At 47.7% G+C, this 12,182-nt stretch overlaps 1 non-coding gene across 1 annotated transcript; it reads right to left on the bottom strand.

Moving 5' to 3' along the window:
- Positions 1-256: 256 nt before the first annotated feature.
- On the bottom strand, positions 257-359 carry LOC143164768 (U6 spliceosomal RNA). Its single transcript, XR_012996131.1, has one exon. It is a non-coding gene; the product is annotated as a U6 spliceosomal RNA (small nuclear RNA).
- Between the last annotated feature and the right edge of the window lie 11,823 nt (positions 360-12,182).

Raw genomic sequence — 12,182 nt, 5'->3', positions numbered from 1 at the left:
TTTTTATGGAGGAAATACAGAATGGCAGCGCCGCTACCTTCTTCTATGATATTTCCTCCTTCATTACAATAACTTTTCAGTATCTTGAGCATCCTTGGGTAGTTAAGATACTTCTATTGGTATTTCTTGGGAAAATTGTTTTGGTTTTGTCTAAGGTTAATAAGCAATTTAAGAATACCATCCAGAGATCTATCGCAAGGCTGGATAGTTATGAGTGGCAGGGTGTGTGGGATAGCACGGGCAAGCATCTAGGACAGTATATATGGAATGCTTCACGAATTTGCATGTCATCCTTGCGCAGGGGCTACGCTAATCTTCTCTGTATCGTTCCAATTTTAGTGTATGTGCTGCCAAAGCGAGCTGCAACATTGCACCAGGAGCAGAGCCAAGCCTTATCCATGGCTTCTGCAGTGTGGAGGGTGCCCCAGGCAAGTCCTGCTTTCTTGCTCCCCTCCTGCCTCACCGGGACTAGAAATTGCTTCTCCTCAAATGTCCTTTCATCAAGGTCTGTGCTTTCCCCACAAAGTTTAACAGATGGGTGCAGAGGAGTGATGTACATCACTTGGGACAGGTGGAGAAGGGAATGCTGCATCCACTCCTGGTAGCTAGGAAGGGTGTTTAGGAATAGGGCTATGGCTTGGGGTCAGCAGGAGAGGGGAGCAGCCCTGGAAAAGCTGCAGGTGTTGGGGTGCATGCAGGGACTCACCCAGTGCTGTGTGTCCTCTGCTCTTGGGACACCACCCTTGGTCTCCCTACAACCACAGCTGGGGATTTTGACTGCTCAAATCCAGGCTTCGTGCTGAATTTGGGGTGTTGAGCGGGAAGTCTCAGGGTGTTGAATGAACTGCAGTGAAAGTGGGCTGCTGTACCCAGGTGGCTCAGAAGACAGCCCTGCCAGCAAAAGGTGCCCAGCAGTACAGTCACCTCTGCTCAGCAGCATCTCCTACATGTCCCCGCTGTAGCCCTCAGAGGGGAAGATGAGAAAACCAGGTGACCTGCATCCACCCAGCAACAGCCCTCTCCATCCTGGCCCCAAAGCCAGCCCCCGTTTATCCCAGCACGTGAGCAGGAGCCTGGATCAGCCATGCCCATCCCACAAGCACCAGATTCACATGCACCCCTTTGCATTTCAGGCATCTGCCCAACGAAGACCTCTACTGTCCACCCAGGGCTCGGTAGAGATGCCGAAGATGCCCAGAAAGCAGTTCCCTGACATTTCCCAGGGTGTCCGTGTTATCCCTCCCTGCCCACGCACTGATAACCAGAAGGGGCTGCTGCCTGCACCATCGGAAGCGCAGGGGCTGCAGGAACAACGAGCTTTGCTGCTGCCAGATACCCCCAGAGGAGCTGGCAGGTTGATTTATTACTGCTGTGCTTTGGGTCGAAGTCATATGCTCCCCAAACCATAATTAACTGCCATACTAAAAAAAAAAAAAAAATAATAAATTACACTAAACAAAAGCACGTGGGCCGCCCTGACGTGATGCGCTTTGTGCGATTACTCAGCGCAGCACGAGGGCTGGACCTCACGGGCCAGAGACGCTCGCCACGTTCACCGGCACCAAATTCATCCACCCCAAATCTCCTGCCTTTTGTTTTAGCTCCTCGGGGTGCCAACAACAAAGAGATCCCTGGGATGCAGGAGGGTGCGATTTCTCCGGGCGGTGGAATAAAAAACCCATCCTAAGAAGCACTTCCATGTAGGCTTAGCGGTGTTGTAAAGGAAGGTTGCTGTTATTGCTGCCTCTTCATCCGCCCTCGGCCCCCGTTGGCCGCCTGTGTCTGGCGCTGGCCAGATATGATTTGCTCACCCTGCACACACATGCCAAAAGTTAAGGCAATTGCAGCAAAGATTTCCCCTCCTGCAGCAGGTCGTTGGGAAGACCACAGCACCTAAGAAACCAGTAAATTAGCTGCACAGAGTAAAACTGAATTTGGTTTCCTCTCCACAAAACCATGAAGATATTTATATATAATTTATCTTTCTAAGTTGTCATGTGGCAAAAGACCTCTCGCTGTGAGGCAAGCTTCTCTTCCTACTTAGAGAGAATTACGTGATTAAATAGAGACCTGAAAAGTTGTGAACAAGCATTGAAGAAGAAAAGGTTTCCTCTTAAAGCCTTAATGAAGTGGGTTCATTCCTCCTCCAACATCAACTTAGCCTTGTGTAGTTTGTTTTCACTCTGGTTAATCACTGACCAAAGCTGTAGTGCGGACCACCAGTTCCCAATAACCCATAAAAGGCAGATCAGAAGCTATTGTTCTTTTCTGTAGGGCTTAGCAGACAACAGCTGAATAAACCTGTTCAAAGTCAGAACAGTCAAGGAGGAACAGAAGCCCGGCCATCGGCTGCGGGGAATCCTGAAAAGGAAATTCATTTATTATGACATAATTGATAGCGTGCACGCAAATACGCTACGCGGACCTGATGCAATCTTGGGTGATTAAATACGGAACAATTAATGGGTCGCAGTTAGAGAAAGCAATGTTGTTGCAAAGGGGGAATTCGCGCCCGCTTGCTGCCCGTGGATGCTGGCACCTGGTGGGTGCTCCTGGCATCCCACGACTGAGATTTTGGGAAAAATCCTTCCATGGAGGAGAAGAGATGGAAAGGGGAAACCTGTGCAACTGGGTCTTTGGAAATTACACCCTGTAAAACTGTTAGAGCAGAGCGAGAGGAAGGGCTGGGAAGAGACTTAAGGTGGCTGCTCAGGGTGAAGGCTTCGGGGAAGTACGAATGCATCCTTTGATGGGAGGCACATTTTGTCTTATTGTTTCATTTGGATTCGCAGCACTTGCGAACATGCACGTAGGGTGCTTTGGCTGTAAGAGGGGTCTCTGGTGCAATAGAAACCCAGCCCTCTCCTACCACCACCTACCCGAAAGGAAAGGTTTTGCAAGAATATAACTATCTTCTGAAATAAAGAATCGTCAAGTAAAGCATCGAGATGGTGCTTTTGCTCCAAATTTGCTTCTGTCCCTTCCCAAAGCAGCAGGGTGAGAGCGTCACTGGAGGCTGTGCCCTCCACCAGCCTGGGCCCCTCTGGTTCACAGCAGCAACTCCATCAGCCCTTTCTGCTCCAAGACACTTCTCATCAAGCTGCTTGCCAAGCAGGGGCCAGGTGAGAAAACAAGCCTACAACAGCAAATTTAAAGAAGGGTAAACAAACCCCATGACAAGCCCTGAGCAGCCACGCTGGCGATGATGTTACCAGGATGGACACACGCTCTCCAACCCATGGAGGAAGGTCTAGTTCAGCTGCTTCTTCCCCTCCCCAAAATCTCTGAAGCCACATGAAAGTGGCTCACCCCCTGCATCCCTGTCCCAGCGCCGGCTCCCGGGGTGAGCTCTTGTGCTTTTATGGTGGGAGGGGAGGTTTCTCATCCCTGTGCCCAAGAGGGGACCTTCCCCGCTATCTCCTCCCAGCTGGTCCCAATGCTGGCGCTAACGCCAGGCTCCCTCCATCTGCTCCGGCAGCTCCTTTTCCCCGCTGGGTGTCATTTCTATTCTCCACACTGCTGACAGCTAGCCCTGCCCAAGTGCCGTCCTCCAGTACGCCCGGAGGACATGCCTTCACCACTACCTTCCCTGTGCAGCTCAATATCCACCACATGCACACTCAGCACCTTGTCTTTCAGCCGAGGCAGAATGATTTCCAGCAACACCAAGAGCCATCCAAAAATAAATAGCAGGACCCATCCCAGCGAGGCTCAAACGCCAGGCTCTGCTCTTCCCAACGGATGATACACTGAGGTTAACGGGAGATTTATGACGCTTGACCACACAAAACTTGTGGTTGCAGTGAAAATAGTAGCCCCGAGGGGAAAAGCAAGCACTGGTGGGGCTGGGTGAAACCCCCGAGGAGTCGCCCCGGGAGCGGCGCAGGCACCGTGGTTTGGACATCCCTTGGGAGAGACACGGCACTGCTTTGATCTTGGTGGGGGAAGGAATAAATGGAAAGGTTCGGGGGAAACCAGGAGGAGTCAAGGCAGCTTTTGTCCCCTTTTCTTCCCCGAGTTAAAGCAAAATAAATAAATGAAACATGTTGGTAAAAATAAAGATTAAAGAGTAATAAGCAGAGGCTGACGAAGAGCAACAAAGTCTTCAGCTGAAACAAGGATTTGTTGTTGCTGCTGGGAGCAGGAGAGAGGGAGGGGTGGCGGGGGGAGAGCCGCGATTTGGCGAGGGCACTGCAAACTTTAAGTTTTAGACATCATTTTCTATTTTTCAGCAGTTTATTCCTCTCACCTGCATGCTCCATGGGGAAACACTGATTGCTTTAATTCTAACATTTGGAGTGGAACCCATTCACGAAACTTTCTGGCTGTGTGATTCAAACGAGCCTTCTCTTTCCTCTTTTTGTTCTCACAAGAAAATCAATTCACTTGAAGAGCCTCTTAATCCCATTTTTGCAATCAACAATTGCCACTTGTATATCGCTCTAATAGATTAAGAAGTGGGATGATGCGGTTGTCTGGTCTAATTCAACCCTATTCAGGTAACTGCAGCCCGAGGCACTTTGTAGTGCCAAGTGTAGAGCTCTACAGGAAGACTTTTGCTATCATAATTTCCTGTGGAGCTATGCACTGCCCCCACTGAGTAGCCTGAATTACTTTGAATTAGGCCCGACAACCACAGAGAGCAGAAATCCAACAAGCAACAATAACCAAGTCTTTGAGCATGACTTGCATGGGTTATTTTTTTTTCTTTTTTTTTCTTTGCATTCGAACAGAGAGAAGGAATTTCAAAACGCGCATCTATTTAAATGACAGCGACCTGCCATAAATCAAGTGGGAAACAAAAGGGGAAAACAGTTTAAGTGAGAGAGAAGTTGAAGTGGAGGAAAAATTAATCAAAACAGTTTTCAAAAAAAACTTCATCGTAAGAGCCTGTGAAAAAAAATTTCGGGCCTACAGCATCTCCATGGCAACAGAGAACAAGCACATGTTGGATACCAAAATCATAAAAGGTTTGTTTTGCAGGGATGAAACAGAAACAGATGGATCCGTGCTTAGTTTTAGTTTAATTTGTTAAAATGTTTCAGGCAATTTATCAGGCAGTATGCCCAACTATTAAAGAAATACCTAAAAACATCATAAAACCTGCACAAGCTTTACCAACAGTTCTGCAACGCGCACCCCAAAAAGCTGAGAAGTGCCAGAGTGGATTTAAAGCCATAAATATAAGGCTTAAAACCCAGATCTGAGTTGAAAATCAGGCTGACATCGCATCAGGTAAACCAGCCTAATGCTGCTTTTCAAATATGCGCTTCAATCATAAAACCGTCCCTACAAAGGAGCAATTCTGTGTGCAGGGGAAAAAAAAAAAAACAACAACCCCGGCATATGTTAAATCGTTGTCTGGTTCCAGAGAGTGAATAAATTGGACAACACAGTTAAAAACGCAGCGTCTTGAGGGGTACAAGTTTAAAATGTTCTGGGTAGCAAAACTCTGATCTTGGAGGGGTGAAAAGAGGTTTCTTTCCTTCCCCCCCCCCCCCTTTTTTTTTTTATTTGTCATCATCCCTTAATTATTACCAACATGGCAAAAAATGAATTAAATCTAAATAAATATCGAAGGTTTCTCTTCTTAAGAGTTTCAATCACTATTCCTACTCTTTTACCTTTCTGTGTTCAGAAAATAAAGAGAACAAAGCGGGAGCCCTACTGGTTCAAAACTAGCAGAACAGACAAACAACAGAGCACAACTGTTCCCTCATGCATGCCTGGGATTAGGATAAAAGCAGAAAAGACTTCTGAGAAAAAGAAAACAACAAAAGAAACAGGAGTGCTGACAAAACTTTTTTTCTTTCTATTGAGGCAAAAGAGAGAGAAAAAAGGAGCCCTGCTAATAAAAAAAAAAAAAAAATGAAAGAAAGAAAGAATGAAAGAAAGAATGAAAGAAAGAAAGTAAGAACGAAAGAAAGAACGAAAGAAAGAAAGAACGAAAGAAAGGGGAAAAAAAAAGAAAGGAGAAAGAAAGATAGAAGAAGAAAGATTAACAAACAGAAGTAAAGGGCTTCACCTCCTGTTTTACTTTTTACTTTTAGCCCAATCTGGTTGGGGAAACAAGGCACAGGAGGAGAGTAGATCCTAACCCAGGGCACCCCAGAGGAGAGGACCGCGATGCGCTGCTGGGTCATCGGCTCCGTCTCAGCTCTCCGGACCCGCAGGCGCAGCGCGATGTTGGCCGGGCTCTGCCTTGCCTCTCCCTGCCGAGGAGCAGCTCAGCTTCATGCTTGGGTGCTTTTATACCCCAAACTCTTAAACTTCTAAATCAATTATTAAGTTTAAAAAAACCCAAAACACGCACAACAGAATTCTTTCCGATGGCCCCAGAGGTCAAAATGGCGAATGGGGCAAGAATTTAAGATCTTAAGAACTACAAACTCCAATCAAACTAGTTAGTCTTAGTTAAGTTGACCAGCACTGCAGCTGGAAGTCGACACCCCTTCACTGGGAGCTGCAGCTCACCCGAGAAACCCCAAACTGGGACACACAACACATTTGCATTGGGCCAAGAAAGACCAAAGAGTTTTCCCCAGAGTTTTTTGGATTTCAGCAAAATTTGCCCACCAAGGGCCCAAAGTGGTTCCTGGTGTCTTAGGGGCATCACAGGTGCCCGCGGGGCGGCTTGGTCCAGCACCAGCCACCGCACAAGAGGGGTCGATACCCTTGGGCTGCATGTGCCAGCTCGCAAGGGGCTTACCTTGATCCCAAATTCTCAAAAATCGATCCAGATCTTGCAAATGGCAACTTACTGGCAGTCCCATGACTCGGCTAGATGCCTCGAGCTGTTCAAACCCTTGCTTACAAAACCGCGGTTTCCTTTGAGATATAACCAGATATGCACATCTCTATCATCTACCAATTTGTGAGCAGCAACGAGGAGATCAGCAGCCTTTGAACGGCCAAACGTGCAGGGGAAAAGCAAAGGCTGCCCTCCCCCATGTGCCCGCCCTGCGGTGGCCCTGGGGAGGGATGCTGCCACCCCCCTGGGAAAGGGACCAAGGCCTGCCCAAAACAGATGGCAAATGCGGAGCGGGAGGACCTCGAGCCCCACCAGCTCCCACGCAGCCCCAAACTTCTCTCGGGAAGGGAAAGGCTGCAGTAAGATGTGCTAGACACGGCACCGAGTCCTTGGGGATGCTGCAAGCGGGATGCAGCAGCGTCCAGGTGCAGGCAGGCGGTGGGATTTCTGCTTTTCTCAGGATAAAAATGTTTGGCCAATGGCAGGGTCCTCCACACACAAAGAGCAAGACAAGCACTTTGGGGTCTAAATGACTTCTTTGAGATTGAGGGGAGGGAAAAACAAAATGAGCAAACAAAGAGCGAATTGAGGCTGTGAAGAAGCTGCTCTGAGTCACAGCACAGGCGGGATGCCGGCTGCTTCGCCCCTGCCCAAGACCATCTCGCTCACACCAATAGAAAAGGGGCGGATGCTGTTCAAGTTCAAGTCAAAACTGAGCTTTTGGAGGCAGTGGCTTTGCTCTGGGATGTGCCAGTGTGAAGGCTCTGGTGGGTACATCACTTGAGATGACCCAGTGCTCATGGACCCTGGGGGGGCCAGCACAAAGCAGGCACACAGAGCCAACATACCATGACAGCCTCTGGAGGAGTTTTGCCAGAGGAGTCGGTCCCATGTTGGGCAAGACTTGATTATGCCTGCCAGTGCAGACCCCACGTGACCCCAAGGACCTGCACCTCCCCAAAAGGCAGATGCCCCAGGAGAGGCCACCTGGACCAACACATCCTGTAATTCTACAGGACCCAGATCTCATGGCGGGGCTGATGGAGCTGCTGGGTTACAAACAGACCTTTTGGGAAAAGGCATTTGCTGCTTTTGCCTACCTCCCAGGTACACAAAGCAAAGTCTTATAGGAGATGTTTAACCATGTACCATGAGGTCACGTCCATCCACAGCACACAAGGATGCAATAAGAAAATAAAGGCTTTGGAGGCAAGCACATCTCCAAATGTAAATTGGCACCATCAGAGGCTTCGCCTGAGCCCTTCTTCCTGAAGCACAGGGGGCATGCTCTGCCCTCTATGACCATTTACACCAAACGTTGTCCTCTAACTGTGTTACAGCAGTTGAGTACCCAGTACCAGGAATTCAGCCCAAAACTGCTACGCTGACGTTTCACCCGTTAGCAGTGTGGGATCACGACCCTGCAGAAGGAAACATCAAAGCCTGCTGCTCTCAGGAGCCTCTCTGACGGGGTACCTCCCACGGCTCGGACAGAGCTGTGCCAGCATGACCCCGGCCCCCTCTGAGAGCAAGGGCCCCAGGGTGCCCAGCCCTGGTTTGGAGGGATGGCACTTGTCCCGGATTAGCCCAGCTGGCCACTGGTTGTCACTGTTGCACCATTAAAATTGAGCTATGTCCAGTTGATCCCAGCTGTACGTAAGGTATCTTTAATGGCAGGAGCTCAAAAATATTCCTGGGAACACGGTGCAATGCTGGATTAGGTTTCTGTGTCTTGAACTGATCCTAATGTGCAACACCAGAGGCAGGGCATGGCCTCCATGGCAGTGTCCATCTCTCATCATGGCTGTATCTGGCTCCTATGGTTTCTCCTAACATAAGGAAGTCTCACACGCATGGTGACAACAGTAAGCTTTACAGAAGTCACCCAGTGCTGCCACCTAAACTTTGCAAGCTACCCCATCCACACAGGCTCCTCTCCCTGCCACGTTCGTCTCTGACACTGTGGAGAGCACTTTCCCCTCTGCACCTGCTGCTCCGTCCTCTTGTCTCCTCTCGCCTTGCTCTGACCCCAGCTTATACAATAACAATCTCTCATCTAGAATAATTACTCCAAAACCAGCAAGACTGAAACACCCATCACAAAACCATCCATAAACACCAAATCCAACCCGCTCAGCTGTATATACCCTACCGCTCGCTACCTGTAGCACCTGTGCTCATGGTTTCTCACCAGCTTTCTTTATCTTCTGAACTTTTCTACATCCCCTCTCCCGCCTGCATCTTTCTGGTGGGGAAATCACACATGCGGCACCCGTCACCAAGGTGGGAGCTGTCAGAGGGCCAGCTTCCCTGTGGGCTGCACCAAGATGGTCTTGGGTTTTAAGGAGTAAGGAAAGAGTGGAATAAATCTCAGGGATTTAAAACAAGTGAAAATAATTGCTTGCAGTCACCTTTTTAAGTTTGGTCCCATGGAAAGCCTTGGGCTCAGCTCTCAGAAGCGTTGCTGCGTCGCATCCCATATAGGGACACGGTTACATTCATACCATTTCTGCAACAAAATTAACAGTTAGCAGATACCTAAATAGCAAAATTCAAAGGCGATCATAATGATTAAGACTCACTATTCCCTCTGCATGGTCCAAAACCTCAGTCTCTTTAGAAATGCCAGTAATTCCTATTCCAATAGCAGATTATGCTCTGTCATACTTCACTCATACACACCGAACACAGGCATGTGTTCACTTTTTCGAAGACTCTCAAGGGGCTTTTTCTCCATTCACACCAGATTCCTAACAGACTCCAGGGGACTCAAGGAGGAGTAACAACTATCCTGCTGTAATTTTAAAAAAAAAAAAAAAAAAAAAATCAGCCTGAGAAGTGAGGTTTCGGTGATTTTTACAGAAGTTATCTTTTCTTGCAATATTCTGCTTTGCTGAACTACACACCCTACAAGCAGCCTTCAAAAAACAGGTGGGAGAACTAGAGCAATCCCACTGTAAAGTAAATATAGGGATCAAACACTGAGACTTCCCCCCCCCATTACAACTGGTCCATATAAAAAAATAGGGAACAAAAAGGATTTTTTTAAAAAAGTTTTTGTCAGATATTAAACACTCCAAGTGTGAGATATTTGGTCTTTGAAACGTCTGGGATCTAGTCTGCCAGATCCTTAATACACACATAATCACAGCCTTCTCGGCTGCTGGAGATGCTCCAGGTTTCACTGCTGGCAGGGCCCTGGCTGAGCTTGGTGAGAGCACGTCCCCACAACACCCACCCCATGGGGTGCATTACCCCGGGAGCGGGACCGCAGCCTGGTGCTCCCCTGACCAAAAATGCTATGAGGTAGAAAGAGGCGTACACAGGTCTACAAAGCAATAATGGTAGAGAAAAAGAGGATGAGACAGAAGCTAGACTGGAAAGAAGAGAAGATAAGGTACCGCAGCAATGGCTGTGCGCAGAAGGGTATGTCCTATTAGGTGATGACATGTTTGAAGAAAATGCACTGAGGCCACGATGCTGGCAATCATTAGCGTGTCGTTAAAATCAGTCCTGTTCGTCAAAAGCACGAGCATGTGCTTAACTGCAACAGAGGGCTCAGTTCCCCTCGGTGGCTGGGGTGCTCGAGCACATGCTGAACTGCTTGCTGTGTGTGGCCTGTACGATGGGTAGCTCTGGTCTGGGATTTCTGCAGGGAAAGGCTTCTGTCAGCAGGATGAAATCCTGCAAACTTATCCCAGAGCCCATGGAAATTTTGCTCAGTGGTAAATGCACCTTTCTGCCTGGATTTCCCAAAAAACCAAATCATCCCAGTGACTCATCTCCTGGCTTTTTAATCCAGTATTCAAATCACATGCACACAAAATCATGTATAACTATCAAGATTAATAAAGTAACCAAGTCTCATTTGGGCAAGATACCATCTTGCTTGTACTAATATTTGATTTCTATTACAAATTCCTCATGCTGCTAAAACCTTCCCCTCCGGTCTACTCTAACATTTGCTGCTGAGGATGTACATAGGGATGGAGATGAAAAACACCAAACCCCCACACAGAGGCAAATCTCAGATAATTATTTAGTGCATTTACATAGAGATAGTTCCAGTTTTACAGTAGGCTAAAACACTGGACTGTGCAGAATTAATCTGGCATAATGAAGATAATTTTCTGGGCTTATATCTCACACATCTCTTTTACAGGCAGATGCCAAGAACCAGAAAGGTTTTCAGATGGCAGCATCGCTGCTTGGCTGGCAGCTCATTAGCAACTGAGCACTTGTTTCGGCAATGCTGATGCAGCTACAACTGTTGCATAAACTCCTATTAGGCGATCTGGGCTTGATACCACACACTTCTTTAATAGCAGTTGTGTTTTTTGGGGCAAACAAATTTTATTCCTTTCATGTTCAAATATGAAACACTTTCATGCCACATAAAATTATGTTAAAACGCCCAAACTTACACACTGAAGTTTATTTTCACCAGAGAGGCATCAGACACGTATAGATAAAATGGAAGGATATTTCTGAGTTGTATATTACAAAATGTTCATTGAAGTCAAACAGAGTGGCTTTCACTGACTTCAGCAGACACTGGATGAGATCTTTGAAGATCAAAGGGTGCAATTATATCTTACTTGCTGCTGTGAATCTGAGTCTTAAGCAAATTATTCTGTTGGTCTCTTTTTTTTTTTCTTTTTTTTTTTTCCCAGAGAATAGCTTGTTCTGAAAAAGAAAGGACATCTTCGGGATTGGAAGCCTGCAAGAAGCCCAAAAAAAGAGTTTCTATGCCCCCCAAAAGACATCTGAGATACCTGCCAGGCTCCTTTAGGGTGGGAAAAACTTACCTTTAGAGCCATATTGCAGCTGAAAAGCCCCAGGAAAAATGAGCTTTGCATGCAAGCACACCCAGCCCCTCTCCGCTAGCAGGGACTTGTGCAGTAAGTGGCATCCCTGGCACCCATGCAGCCCGGGGACATCACGGCCACTGGCCACAGGGTGTCCTCAAGGTACGAGCTGTTCACCAAGAGCGGCAGAGATTGGAGGTGCAACAGCGCCTGTCATCCTCACATCAAAGAGTGGGTGCTCTTTGTTTTTAAAATGAGGGGGTAATCAGCAGGAAAGGGCACTTGCCATGGGATGGGGCAGGTTACAATTAAGAGCAGCTGATTTTCCAGAGGACTGGAAGCACCAGGTGATGTCAGCAATCTGAATTACACTAGGTCAGACCGAGTCCAAAGGACTCCTCTGCTCCTGAAGCCACCAGCAGGTAGAGTGGGCCCTTGGTTTCTGCTCATTACCTGAATTACACACTCATTATGCTCACACGAAGGGAGACCGGCAGCGTGCAATTTTTTAGTTCACCAGCTAACCCCTTCCCATCCAAGTTTCCATTTGGCTTCATTTATTGTGCAATTTTCTGATACACCTTATACATGGCTGAGCATTTCTTCTCTCAAGAGCACTGGTC

The sequence above is a fragment of the Aptenodytes patagonicus genome, chromosome 9 (assembly GCF_965638725.1).
Source record: "Aptenodytes patagonicus chromosome 9, bAptPat1.pri.cur, whole genome shotgun sequence".
Classification (NCBI taxonomy): domain Eukaryota; kingdom Metazoa; phylum Chordata; class Aves; order Sphenisciformes; family Spheniscidae; genus Aptenodytes; species Aptenodytes patagonicus.
Note: the sequence above shows the minus strand (reverse complement) of the source record. Positions and strands in the feature narration are given on the sequence as shown.